This window comes from Sciurus vulgaris, assembly GCF_902686455.1.
Source record: "Sciurus vulgaris genome assembly, chromosome: 8".
NCBI lineage: Eukaryota > Metazoa > Chordata > Mammalia > Rodentia > Sciuridae > Sciurus > Sciurus vulgaris.
The window spans coordinates 18,775,306-18,789,575 of record NC_136468.1 but is presented as its reverse complement, the minus strand read 5'-3'; the positions used below and the strand labels follow the sequence as shown (position 1 = coordinate 18,789,575).

Here is a 14,270-nt window from a genome sequence, read left to right as displayed (position 1 = left end):
TAAGTGTTAAAACATGGAATGGCTTTCCCTGAATTACCCAGCTAACCTAGACCAGAGGCTGATATAGAACTCAGGTCTCACATTTGCATGGTCTCATCCCATCCAGGAACCAGTGAAGAAGGGATTGGATGACACGGGTCCTTGGAATTCTCGAGTGGCCTGATTAGAGACTCTCGATGAAGCATATTGTACACATATATTTTAGTTTCCGTGAGTTAATACTATTATTGCACTATGTCAATGTGTCCCCAGTTAGGCTAAGCTTAGGGGTCTTTTAGATCCCCAAACCCATTAGATCTTATCGCAGGCAGTTTCTAAAAATATCCTAGAGCGATGTGCCTCATTGTTACATTTCCAGAAATGGAGAGCTCACAGTTTTGAGCTTGTTTAATCATACTGATAGATTAATTACTTAATTAATCTATCAGTTGATTAATTACTTGGGAGAAGAGAGGGTAGTTTGGAAAATGGGTTTGGGTGTGGGGGTAATAATTGCAGGTTATTGCCCTTTTTTATGTGATGATAAAGAGGTTTAGAAGGACTTTGTGATTCATCTGAGGCTCTGAAAATAGATGTCAGAATAGACATTATATAATACAATAGAAACCTCATTAGACTTATAGTGAAATATTGTAAATAATGACTCCACTGTAAAGTGGCTTCTCAAGTCTGAGTCCCTTTCTTATCTCTCCCTCGGTGTTGACTGAATTGAATTTCTCTGCAGTATGTTCCCCTCAAATCTTTCCTCTCTGTCACTGACTTATGCCCTTTCTATCCAGATGTGCTCAACATTCTACACCTTGCCCCATTACTGTAGTTAGCAGGAATTTGTCCTAAAGCAAATTTGTTCCTACCTCTGCACTGATTCAAATACCTTGTTGGCTTCCCACCGCCCATACTGATGCCCGCTTAACTGCATCTGGAGGGGAGAAGTTTCATTTTGCTCCCCTATTTGTTTGCTTTCCTGCTTGGGGAACTCCCTCCCTGACTTGCCCTCTTTTCCTTGTTGAAATGAAGTTTGTCTGTGGTGTGAGAGATGGAAGCTGTAAGGTTTTGTAGGAATGGGCTGCACGCAGTAAAAGAGGTATGCTATTTTAAGTTACGAGCAGCAGATGCCTGTATAGCATAGTGAATCAGAAAGATTCTAACAGATTCTACCTCCAAGAAAAAAATCATATGCATACATATATACATAGATATCTGGGCTGAACAGTCACTGGGCTCCTGATGTGACTTGCCCTACATTCCTTGCTCCCTGGGGAACCACGCAAGTGTTTTGCAACCTCCTTTTACACCTCAGCCTACCACACTGCGTTGCCTCTGCACATTTATATTCCACCTCCTTCTTTTATTTGTGGTGATTTTATACATGACAGCTACTAACAAACTTAAGGGGAAAATGATAGAGGGTCCTATTAAAATGAAAAACGCAAGGCTGTTAGTGCAAGCACATTCCCTGTAAATAGCACAGCATTCTCAGCTAAAAATTTAAAGCACAGGACATTCAATATTAAAAAAAAAAAAGAATTTTTTTTTTTTTTTTAAGTATAGGAAACTGGGCCTTACCCCAGATTCCTCATGAATACACTTTGGAGATTCATTCAGTTACATTTTCTAACTTATATCCAAAGCTCCCCCTACCAATATACATTAAAGGTGGTGAAGGGAGTTTTCTGATCTTCCCATTAGGGCAGGAATCTGCAGCAAATTTGAGAGGTCATTCAGAACGGTATTCATTCTACATGTGTTCTTTCCATAGCTCCAGAGATCAGGTATCTTGTTAGGTTTTTGGTTGGATACTCACAGACGCTGGGAGGGGACTTTTTCAGGGAAAGTGCCATGTAAATAAAACTATACCTGCAGTGCTGTGTGTTACTGCAGCAATGCAGGTGATATACTCACCCTTCTGATGGCAATGGAGGCTGACTTCCTGGGGAAGATGGTACCAGCACTGGCTGAGACTCAAATGAAGGAGGAGGGAGTGTCCCTCAAGAAGAGGATAGCATTGCAAAAGGCCTGGCTTTCTTTAAGCATCCGCAGTAGTGGGGACTTACTACAGTGCAGGGTTCTAGTGGACCATGGTTTCTTCAGTGGGGGAGTTTGGGCCAGGAAGTACTGCTGTAAGACAGGAAGTTGGCCAAGCACAAGTTACCTTCTTCATGTGTCCTTTGGAAAATTGTTTATAGTCATCTTCTAATTAAAATATTAATAATATTTTACTAATTCTAACTAAGTATGGAGTGGCAGGAGATCCCGTACTTTCTGGCAGAGTAACGTATCATCATGGTTGTATCCATGATATGACATGACCAATTTCCACTTGACAGAAATGGGAGGAAACCTGTCTTCCTGGTCTACAGTAGTGGGATGCTGCACATCTGCCTTGTTTAATGTCAGGCCTGGGTGAAAGTAGAAAGATGGAAGAAAAGACACCCCATGGAAACTTACATGCCATTATCTATTCTCATCCCTGACTGTGATGTGACAGCAGAACGTGGGCGCTCCCTGTGGTAAGTACTTCAAATGCAGAAAAATGAGGCCAAGAACCCTTCTTGGGTCAGTCCATTCTGAAAGTACGAGAGTCAAAGCTCCTGCAAGATTATTTATTTTATGTCCAAGTAGAAGATGACATCCATTTTTGGAGACCCCTTGGTGAGAAACTGTGGCCCAAATCTCAGTCTGTGTCTTAAGGGATGACCCTGGGAAGGTAGAAATGCATGTGAAGACTTGTCAACTAGAAGTCTGCTTTTTTTTTTTTTTTTTTTTTTGGTTTTGGTTGGTTGCTTACTAAAGGGAGTTTGCTGCATGCTAGAGAGGTTTGGAAGACCCAGATAGCACTAGGAGACCTAATGCTTGACTTAATCATAGTGATCAAATAGGAATAATTATTGCTATGTGAGTCGGTGCTACTGATGGTCTATCTGCTCTTTGAAACCATTTTGGGAAACTTGAGACATATGCATTCCACTCTGGGAAACACTGGTCAGTATCTATTTACATGTTTACATTTTATACAAGTCCAGTTTTGCAATCCTACGCATTTCAAATACCTGTTCTAGATCATTGCCTCAGAGCTGAACCAATGCACATTATATGACAATTAAATCAAGAGGTCTTTTTCAAACATCAGTGTCAGATTAATCTTTTCATGGTCTCTGAAATGCCTTTGCATTCTTTTTCCTATCTATATATCTGTCCTCTCTTCTGTCTATCTGTCATCTATTTGTTGGTTTATTCATCTATCAATCATTCTGTTTTGTAGCTTGGTGTGTAAATTTGCTTGCAAGATTTCCATCATCTTTCCAGATGTTGGGAGTCACTCATACTTCTTTGCACTTGTTTCCATTCATTATATTTCTTGAACATTGACATTTAAGACTATCTCTGTATAAATTTTTAATTTTCTAATGTTTTGTTTTGCTTATGACATTGTATAGATGTCGGCATCTAGGCAAATTTGCACTACTGGTAATTTTTATACTGAAACTATAAAACATTGAATGACATTTGAAAATTATCATTTAAATAATTAAAATAACAGAATGCATAAAGTAGATTTAGTGAGACTTTCAAATCAAGTGTTTATGCTTGACAGATTTGTGATTTTTTTTTTTTCTCTAGTTGGGTTCCAAAAAAATTGGTCATTGATTGCCCTCTAAGTAACCACTATTAAACATGTGTTTCAGGATGGAAGCCTAGAAGAGATGTCTGTACTATCCAGCAGTTCCCTACTGAAGACCAGAGTGCCCAGCCAGCCACCAAAGATTGCATATCTGCCTTGTTTGGTGAACATTATATTATCTTTTCATTTTTGCTATCTCTTTATGTACATTACACAGAGTGCCAGATAGAAGTAAAGTGAATTGCAAAAATGTTGAAAATAAAATTTAAATTGCTGGACACCTCCTAATACTTTCAATGATTAAGACACAATGCACACTTCATATTTTTAAATGGGGGGCCTTGCAAAACAAATTCACTTCTGTCTTTTTTTGCACGTATGCAATTCAACACCGCTTGGGCTAATACACCTCTCTGGCTCTCATGGCAGAATATTTGGTCTCTGTCTCTTATCTCTGTCTCATGGTGGAATGGTTGGTAAGCTGAAGTAATGGTTACCAGTTGATTGGTTATTTATAAAAACTGGAAAAAATAATATAGGGCCATAACAGATACATTCGGACTCTGACTTTATGGAACACCTAAGTCAAATTCTCTGTCATTGGGTTTTTACTTCATATATCAGAATAGACATTGACCAAATAATGAAGCAGATCACTGCTCAGTTTATCTGAATCTATTTTTACAATGACAGAAATAATTCTCTGAGATATGTCATGGTTTGGCTATTTCAGAAACCTCCAGAAACAAATCAGATTCTCTGTATTTCAATGCAATTGATGCTGCAGGGATCAGTGGTTATCTCAGGTGAAAAATGAATTGACTCCGACCTGGCACTTCCTCTCTTACCTGTCATTCTCCCATCACTCACCTGCCATTCTGTGGGTTGTTGTGAAACCAAGGAGTAAACAAGTATAATTAAGATTAAGTGTAGAAGATTTGGAAAAAGAGTTCTGTGCGGTTCCATTACTTGGAATCATGTTGATACCACTTGGCCTCTTGCTGGGAAGAGGGGCTTGTGCTTTTTGACTTGCTTCTCCAAAGATTCTTGGAATTTTTGAGAATGATAATAAATGTGTCCACTCAGAGTGAGGGACTCTGGTGGAGGTGAAGCCAGTGCAGAGAGAGATGCCCTGCAAGGCTGTCTTCATCTTGTCCCTGACTCAGGGACTCAGGGACTTCAAGAGTCCTCTAGCCAAACTTACCTTGTGAGCCATTTTGTTGGTTGAACAAGGACATTTCTATCCAAATAGTTGTCTGATCTAGTCCTGAAGCTTTACATATATTTTCCCATGTATATTGACCATTTAAATATATAGATGTTTGACTAAGACCTCTGTTTTTCTTTATACAAAAGATAACAGGAAGGTCTCAGGTGTTTGGCCTCTTGCCTTAAGCTTTAAGAATTTAATTTCTGTTTTCTGTCTTTCTTTCTTTCTTTCTTTTTTTTTTTTTTTTAAGAAATTGGTGTTTATTTTCCGTAATCTTATTTCCATTTTGCTTAATAAGTATCTGCAGAACAGCTCAAGACCACTCTGTGGTTGTTCCTACCCACTCAGTAGCCTGAGCAGTGGGAGCTGAGACCAGTCTTTGGTGGCTGGCTGGGCACTCCGGTCTTCAGTAGGGAACTGCTGGATAGGCACAGAGGGCACCTGCACACCTGCAGACCAGTCTGCAACCTCAGGCTGAGCAGCAGTGAACTCAGGAGCTGGAGCCATCCATTCACCCTGAAATGCCTCCTTGGTCACAGCTTTTTCAGCAGCAGCCTGCTCTTCCTTTTCAATCTCTTCAGGATCTGTGTGGAAGTGGAGATCAGGCATGACCTCCCAGGGGTGTTCACAGGAAATGGTGCCAAGCATGCACAGAACTTCTCGGGCCGGCATCCACCACATTAGACCCACAGAATGAGCCCCCTTATTGATGCATGGAGTGGCAATGTCCACATAGCGCAGAGGGGAGTCTGTGTTACACAGAGCAATGGTGGGCAGATTGACATAAGATGCTTCTGTAAGAGGCAGGTGGTCAGCCCTGGGATCAGTAACCACCCGAAGACGTGGCTCCCGGGAGGCTTCCTGGATCTGGTTAGTGAAGGTTCCAGGAGTGAAGTGGCCAGCCATAGGAGTGGCTCTGGTGGCAGCAGCAGAGTTCAGCACAGCCCGCTGGCCAGTATTCCCAGAGGATATGACACTGACGCAGCAGGGTTTTCAGATGGCAACGATGGCATGAGCTGCGGCAGGAGCTTCTCCTAGGCTCTCTTCAGATTCATGATGTAGACGCCATCACTTTTCCCTTTGTAGATATCTTGTTCCATCTGGAAATCAAGGTCAGTGTCACCTAAGTGGGCTCCTGCTGCAAGGAATTTGAGGATATCCTCTTCCTTCATTTGCAGGACATCAAGGGCTCTGGACATTGTGACAGTTTCCCTTTAAGTTACGACGGGAATCAAGGACTCCGTATGGACCCCTCCCTGGGTAGCGCGGAAAGGCAGAATTTAATTTCTTTTGATAGGCAATTCCAGCTTCTGGAATTTTAATGCCTAGGAGGTAATCTGCAGGCTAGGGTAGAAGTGTCATGTCTATTGACTTTATGTCTTTAGCCAACTCGTTATAAGGATATTTGTAAGCCAAATTTTTGAATGTATATATAAATGTCTAATGAATCTCTCTTCTCCCTCTGATTCTCAATGCTGCATTTAGATTTATATTTTAATCAGACCAAGTCAACATTTAATTTTCACTTGCTTTAAGTATTGTGTTCAATGAAGCAGAGAATCCATCTGTCTTAAAAATGCAGAGAAACAAATGCAGCAGATAAAAGACCCTCAGAGGCAGGTGCTGTGTGTTCTCGAGCCTGAAGCTGATGTCATGCTGGAGCCTCTGGCCCAGGCCAGGGCTGGCTGGACATGCAGGACCTTGTGAAACGTTCAGCTTTCTTCATGGGAGCGATGTTTGTCTTCTTCTTCCATTTGTTACTGTAATTGTTCATCCTCTATTGTTCTTTTCTTGATTAGAAATGTCCCCTTAGGTGTACAAAACCAAGTGAGCATTTGGGTTTGACAATGTCTGTATCTTTTTGGTCTTGTTTTTTTTTTTTTTTTTCCTCCTTCAACACTTTCCAGGTTCTCTTTTTAAATCCCTCACTGGACTGCTTAACTTCTGAATCTCATGGACACACACTGAGGATACCTTCCCTTAAATGATCCCCCTTGGTTAACGACTGAGCAGGGGAGCAAGGTTTTCAACTCCCACAGGTGTTTGGAAGCATAGCCTTCTTGCTTAGAGTCAAGTGTTAAGCCTCACGTGCCAAGACCCTTCTCACGTTCCTAGGGGAACTTGGGTGCTATTCCTTAACATGGACACTACGTCTTAGTCAGATTGGTCCTGTGGCGTGCTGGACGTCCCAGGTTTTCCCCTTTTATTTTTGTAACTTGCATATCACTGCCTCTGTGTACATGCTGTATTTTTCCCAACTTATCTGCTCCTGCCCCGCCCAACGTGGCCTCCTCAGAGATGTTCCACTATTGAGGCTGCATAAATTCCATCTCCTCAATTCTCTAATCAGTGACCTCTATTCTTACTGCCACCTCATGCTAGGATTCCCACGTAGCATCTCTAGATTGTGTTCCTGTGGACGTGGTTCAGTTGCTCCCAGGGACTGATTCCATAGCACATCAAGAGACAGTTCACACACGACAAACAAGTCGATGTCTTCAACTTGGGATGTTTCTACCCCTATGCAACTTTACAGACACCAATCCTAATGTTTCATACAGTACACTTTCTATTTCTCCTTTGCTTGTATGTTGCCATGCTTTAAAAGTTTAGAAAGAACTTTCTTCAGAATTTTAGTCTCTGATATACTGTAGAGAATCTCTCATGGGATTTGCCTTCTTTTTTTAGTATTTTCTTTATAATTCGTCAATAAATGAACTGTACTCACCTGACCAGTACAGAACAAAATGAGACTGTTATTTACAGTGTTCTGGATTTACTTCTTTGTGTGTGGTCCAGTGTTGAAAGGGATTTTTGGTAATCATTTGACAAAGCTGGACCACTGTCTTTGCAATAAATTATTTCTATTTTCCACTTTAAATGTTTTCTAATACATCTTTGCGGTCAATGGCCCCTTCTATCTCTGACCCCAAGCAAACAAACAGTGATCTGCTTTATGTCACTATAGATTAGTTTGCATTTTCTAGAGGTACACATAAATAAAATCTTACACACATGTATAGTCGATTACCAAGGGTTTTTCCCTTTGGAAAATGTGTGAGTATTGTTTTTTTTTTTTTTTTTTTAATTCCTTGAAACCAGATTATTCTAACACCATGTTTGCACAATAGAATTTCTAAACCTAAGAAATTCATCCTTTTAAATTTCATCCTGTTGGTTTCAATCCAGTGTTCCTGTATGTCAAAATGATTTTGTATCCTGAATCTGTCAACCAAAGAATTAGCTGGCTATCTTTTCTAGTTGTAAGCTTTCTGAAGGTTTGATAAATACATTTCAATACATTATTGCAGAACACAGAATCATAAAATATTAAACCTGAAGGAACTTAAGTCACGGATAAAACTGCTGATTAGAGCAACCCAGGGTAAAAGCCCATGGTACCATCCTAGCAATGACCTGTTGGGTTGACCTCACAGCTAAGGCCTTGGCTACCTGTTTGCCTGGGACATAGCCTTCTGCCCTACCTAAAATCCTATGGAGAGTTTTGTACCTGCTGCTAACTCCCTGATGTTTTCCAAAATGAATCATGCTTCTTTTCTAATTTTCTCATCAGTCTTCCCAGATACCCTCTTTATGTGTGTGCAGGTATATGTGTTTAACATATGTTTTGAATTCACATTCAGCAACATTTACCCACTTTAAGTATCAACTCTGATGAGTTTTATCAAGTGTTAACATTTATGTAACCATCCCTCCAGGCAAAATGAAGAATTATTTTCATTATCCCAAAGGTTACTAATGTCTTTTCATTCAATACTCCCTATCTTGGACCCCACGCAATCATTGATCCACTTTATGCCTTTTTAGATCAGTTTGTGTCTTCTGGAGTTTCACATAAATGGAATCCTGCAGTACACAATCTTTTGTATCTGGCTTCCAGAATGTTTCTGAGCTGTACCCAGGATTTCACATATATCTATAGTTCATTCATTTTTATTAATTTTTAGTGTTTCATTTTAAGAATTAATTTAATCACCCGTTCATGTGATTTGAGCTGTTCCCAATTCTTAGTTAGCTTTTATAAATACAATTGCTATGAACGTTGGTGTATGCTACATTAAGTCTTGAATGTTCCTTACAGGCCTGTCCCTTGCCTTCAGGAAATGGTGGAACCTTCAGGAAGTTGGGTCTGGTGGAAGGAAGTTAGGTCATTGAAGGCAAACTCTTGAAGGGACAGTGGAACCCCAACCCTTTCTCACTCTCTTTTAGTTTCTGGTTGTGGTGAATAGATCTCCTATGCCATGTGTTCCTGCCATAATTTGCTGTGGAACCATTGGCGCAAAACAACAGGGTCGAGTAACCACGAACTGAAACCACTGAAATTGTGAACCAAAATAAACCTTTCCTTCTTGTAAGTTGACTGTCTCAGGTATTTTGTCATGGTGACAAGAAGTTGACCAAAACAGTAAACAAGTCTTTTCATGGATATATGTTTTCATTTCTCTTGGATGCATGCCTCTGAAGGGAAGTAGAGAATGACATGTTTAATTGCATGATAAACTGCCAAAGTATTTTTCAAAGAGGCTAAATCATCGTACCTTCCTACCATCAGGGTATGAGGAATCTAGTTGGACCACATCCTTGCAAACATTTCATTTTCCATTTATACATTGTATGGATACATGCTAGTAGCACATTGAAGCTTATATCAGCATGTTTTAAAATGACTAGTAATGGTGAGCATATTTGATTTTTTTTTTTTTGCCTTCTATATATCTTTTTGTGAGATGTCTCTTCAAATTTCTTCCCAAGTATTCATTCTCTTTCCCTTTTCTCTCTTTTGTCAAGTTGCTACTCTCTCCATCTTTTTCTCAAGTCCTGTTTTTTTCGGTCTGGAATGATTCTTCTAGTAGCTCATCCAAGCTTTTCTCCTTCTAATTAGCAAGCTGCTCCTCAGCACATGGCTGCTCAAAAATGTCTTCTGTGAGCAGAATAGTCCCAGTGATTTTTCCCAACAATAACTCCAAGTCAGGGATGCTGCTGGGTGAACATGCTAATATTGAAAGAGAAGAAATGCTGCACAAAACTGTGTTGAAAATGCTTGTTCAATGCTGTCATCGGGGCAAAATCTGCTGTATAAAATAAAAGAAACCAGTACTGACAGACAATTGGAAATTTCCACCCCATAAAAATTGGTGCTTTGAATCAAAGGAAATCAATACGGTTGAATTCAGAATAAAAAATCTCTTCTTGTTTTTCTGGGCTAATTTCATTGAACTTATTTTTTAAAATGCCCATGTTCTATGTAGATTTCCAGCATCTTTTCATGAATCCTTTTAGTTTCTAAAAACTAACTCATCTTGACAGCAAGTTATAGTCAATATTTTATTGATCAGATTTGAAAACTTCAACTTCTTAAACATTTGTTTTGCTCTTTCACCTATTTAACATGATTTGCAAAATATTTTTCTTGGAATTCCCAGTGTTAAAGCAGGGAAGGAGGAGAGGAAGGGTTAACCCATTACACGTAGTAGCGTCACTCTCCGTGTCTACAGGCATGTTAGATCATCACAGGCAATTAGGGTGGAGTGATGGCACAGCCTCTGAGTTTGCAGACAGCTGGCCTTTAGCATGTCCCGTTGGATGCTTCTCCCTCACCTGGAGCCCTGCTGCCTATCTGGTCATCTTTTTTCTTATTATTTCCTCTTGGGTTCCGAGGGTTCCTAAAACAATAAGATTTATGCCAGCACTGCCTTATCAATGAATGGTAGTTTAAATAACCACATTTCCAGACGGGCATAAGGAGACAAATACTAGACCCTCATTCACTCCTATTCACTAACATATATGATAACCTCAACTTTTCTCCAGTAATTTACTGCCATTGGTATTTTAAATGAGAGCAAATTTCATGGTTTGTTTTTGTTTTGTTTTGTTATTTTGGTACCAAAGAAGATTGAACCCAGGAGTGCTTAACTACTGAGCCACATCCTTAACCTTTTTTTTTATATCTTATTTAGAGACATGGCTCACTGAGTTGCTTAGGGTCTTACTGAGTTGCTGAGGCTGGCTTTGAACTCATGATCCTTCTGCCTCAGCCTCCAGAGCCGCTGTGATTACAGGTATTCACCACTGTACCGGGCAAACATGGTTTCTTTAATTCCCTTCATTGTGTTCTATATACAGAACACTAAACTGTTTCAGTGTGTGTATTATTTTGGTTTGGCGTTTTTCGATGCAGTTACACAATGTAAACATTGTCCAAAAACTAATGATCTCAAGAACTCCCCAATAGGAAAACTAAGTGAACATCACCAATTTCATGGAATGCTAGTTTTTAAAAGAATACATATTTAGACTATTTTTATTTGTCTTTTTATTTCCTGAATGAAATTTATTTGCATCAGCTGTTTCTTTCTCTGAGTATGGACTGATCGAATTTTGGCTGATGAGGACTTGGACACATCCCTGCCTCCATAAACATGTGAGGTTAGCTCCCCACACAGAGACACTTTAGGAGGATTTGGCAAACTACTTCAAATTATACATAACACTTCATGTAAAGGCACTTTTCTTCTCTCTAAAGTTATTTTAACTTTAGACTTGCATGCTATTTCCCTTTTTGTTGGATACGTACTACAACGTTACGTTTTGTCCCTACTTACACATTGACTTTATCCTGTAACTGCTAAGCCTATTATGATCTGTAACTTGTGCATAGAATCTTTTCTCTTTCTGAGATGTCTGAGACCATGAGATGAATCGTCCTGGACCATGTGTTACTTCTGCTCCTTCCTTTCATCCAGACCATTCCAGCTGTGATTTCAGGTGGAAGAGTGAAAAGCACCTATAATAGCTGGAATCCTTGCTGCTTCCTGATTTAGTCCTTGCCGCTCTCTGACTCCTGGCTGGGGTCCTCGCCTGTTCGCTTGCTGACTGCTGTTAAGTTTAGGTGGATTGCCTTGGAAAGGGAAAAATGTTTACTTTTCTCTTCATTTGCTAAGAATTTATTTTTCTTTTAATCATGAATACATACAAAATTATATTCAATACTCTTCTGCAACTTTCCAATGATCGACTTGTCATTTTTATTTTGTGGATGTATGTGTGAATACATTTGAGATGTCAGACTTCATTTTTTGATATACAAAATTACAAAATTGATATACACTAAAATTATTAGTATGGTCAACAAGTTAACAGATTCATCACCTTCCACATACCGTATGTGTATATATGAGAGCGCCTAGGATCTATTCTCTTAGCAAAGTTTCCATGTACAATTTTATTAACTATAGTTCTCATGTAGCCCATGAGAATTATTTCATTAATTCCTACTCTAAAAAAATCCCTTTTCTTCCACTGTATTCTGGATTTATTCTGTTCTTTTAACTTTTTAAAATGGTTACATAGCTCATTCCTTGTAATGTCTGTCTCTTAACTTTGGGGTTACTTTTCGATTCGCTTCCTAAAATTCCTTTGGGCATATCTCCTCTCCTATTTCCTGAAAAGATTTATGTAAAATTGGAGTTATTTCTTGAAATTTCCGTAAAATTCTTTGGAATTGTTCTTTAATTTGTGAAAATGTTAATTCCTGATCTATATCTTAATGTTCATAGACCATTTCAATTTGCAGTTTCTCTTCAGATTTGGTGAGTTATATCTTTTCTAGGAAAATTTCTTCTTGTCTAACATTAAAATTGGTAAAAGTACTTGCTTATAGAGGGGTGTGTGTATGTGTGTGTGTGTGTGTGTGTGCACAGCATATATTTATATATATGTGTATGTATTTGCATATGTGTATATGTCTTGTCTTTATTTATATATGTATATATGTGTGTACACATGCATATATATATATATGCCATACATACACACATACATATTTTCCCCTTATGTCTAGCTAATTTATTGCTAATTTCTAATATTGGTTACTTATATCTTTTATTTCTCTTTTCCTTAATTCTTCCTGCTTGAGATGATTCAGTTGTTTTAAAGAACAAATTTTGAGTTTATTCAACCTCTCTATTGTACCTTTATATTTCATTAATTCCTACTCTTAAAAAAAAAATCCCTTTTCTTCCACTGTATTCTGGATTTATTCTTTTCTTTTAACTTTTTAAAATGGTTACATAGCTCATTATTTTTCAACATTTTTTAAAGTCTTCAAAGAAGAGTAAATTATTTCTTCAAAGACAGCTATAACTATTTAATGATTTTTTTAATATGCAGTACTTTTATTATTGCTCATTTTGAAGTATCTTTTAGTTTCAATTATTATTTCTTTCTTGAAGTGCTTTTTTTTTTTTTTCCAAAAACTTAATTTGGGAAATCTAGAGGGTTTTTGTTATATTTTAAATTAATGGCATTGTACTTACAAAATACGGTCTATGCTTTCTCCAGTTCTTTTCCTGCCTGTGCCACGTGTTTTCATGAATTTTGTGGCTTAGTATTTATGCAGTTTTCATAAACCTTCTTTCATCAGGAGCAGCACTGCTGTGTGATGTTGGTGGGTGTGTGACTCTGTACAAGCCGGTTAGTCAGTTTTGTTAATGGTGTGGTTCAAACGTCCCCTGTCTTGCTGATCTCTTTATTTGATAGATGTACTAATTACCAACAGTTATCTATAATGGTGGTGAATTTACCCATTTTCTCCTTTGCTTCTTTCAACTTTTGTTTTACAGAGGATGAATTAGTGTTCCTTGGTGACAGCAGATTTCAAGTTGTATCATTGAAGCGAGTTGTGTTCCTGATAGGTATTAATGCCTTTTACCTGGGTTTTATTTTTCTGTAAGTCATGGTAGCTTAACTTTGGTTCGTTTTTGCCTCATATATAATTTCTCATGCTTTCTTTCACTTTCCAATCTTTCTGTTTTATGATGTATGTGTCTTTTGTCTTTCATAGGCATATAGACAGTAATATAAATATAAATGCCCTCTTTTTAATGAACACACTTACCCCACTAAAATTATTTGGATTCCTAGTTATCCATACAATCTTTCTTTCGTAGCAAATTTCCTCTGTATTTTGCCTCTTTCTTATTTAATTTGAGATTAAATAGTTGCCTTATTTTCCATTTTTTTCCAGCTGTTTGGAAGTTGTTATGGTTTGGATCTTAATGTCCTATGAAAAACTTGTGTCGTCCCCACTACAGCAAGGTTCAGAGGTGAGGCCTTTACACAATGTTTAAGGCTCTGACTTCAGTGGATTAATCTAGTAAATGGATAGCTAAATGGATTACTCGGAGGTTGGACCTACCTGGAGGAAGTAGGAGACTGAGAAGGGATTATTTAGTACCCAGCCCCTTCATCTCACTTCCTTTGCTTCCTGGCTGCCATGAGCTAAGTAGCTTTCCTTCGCTACTCCCTTCCACCATGATGTTCTGCCTCACTTCAGCCCCAGAAGAATGGAGTTGGCTGACCATGAACAGAACCTCTGAAACTGGGAGCCCCAAATAACCTTTTAGTCTTCTAAGT

At 38.6% G+C, this 14,270-nt stretch overlaps 1 pseudogene across 1 annotated transcript; it reads right to left on the bottom strand.

Moving 5' to 3' along the window:
* Nucleotides 1–5,094: 5,094 nt before the first annotated feature.
* On the bottom strand, nucleotides 5,095–6,031 carry LOC306668266 (small ribosomal subunit protein uS2-like; annotated as a pseudogene). The gene has a single exon. The product of its transcript is annotated as a small ribosomal subunit protein uS2-like (transcript).
* Nucleotides 6,032–14,270: the final 8,239 nt, after the last annotated feature.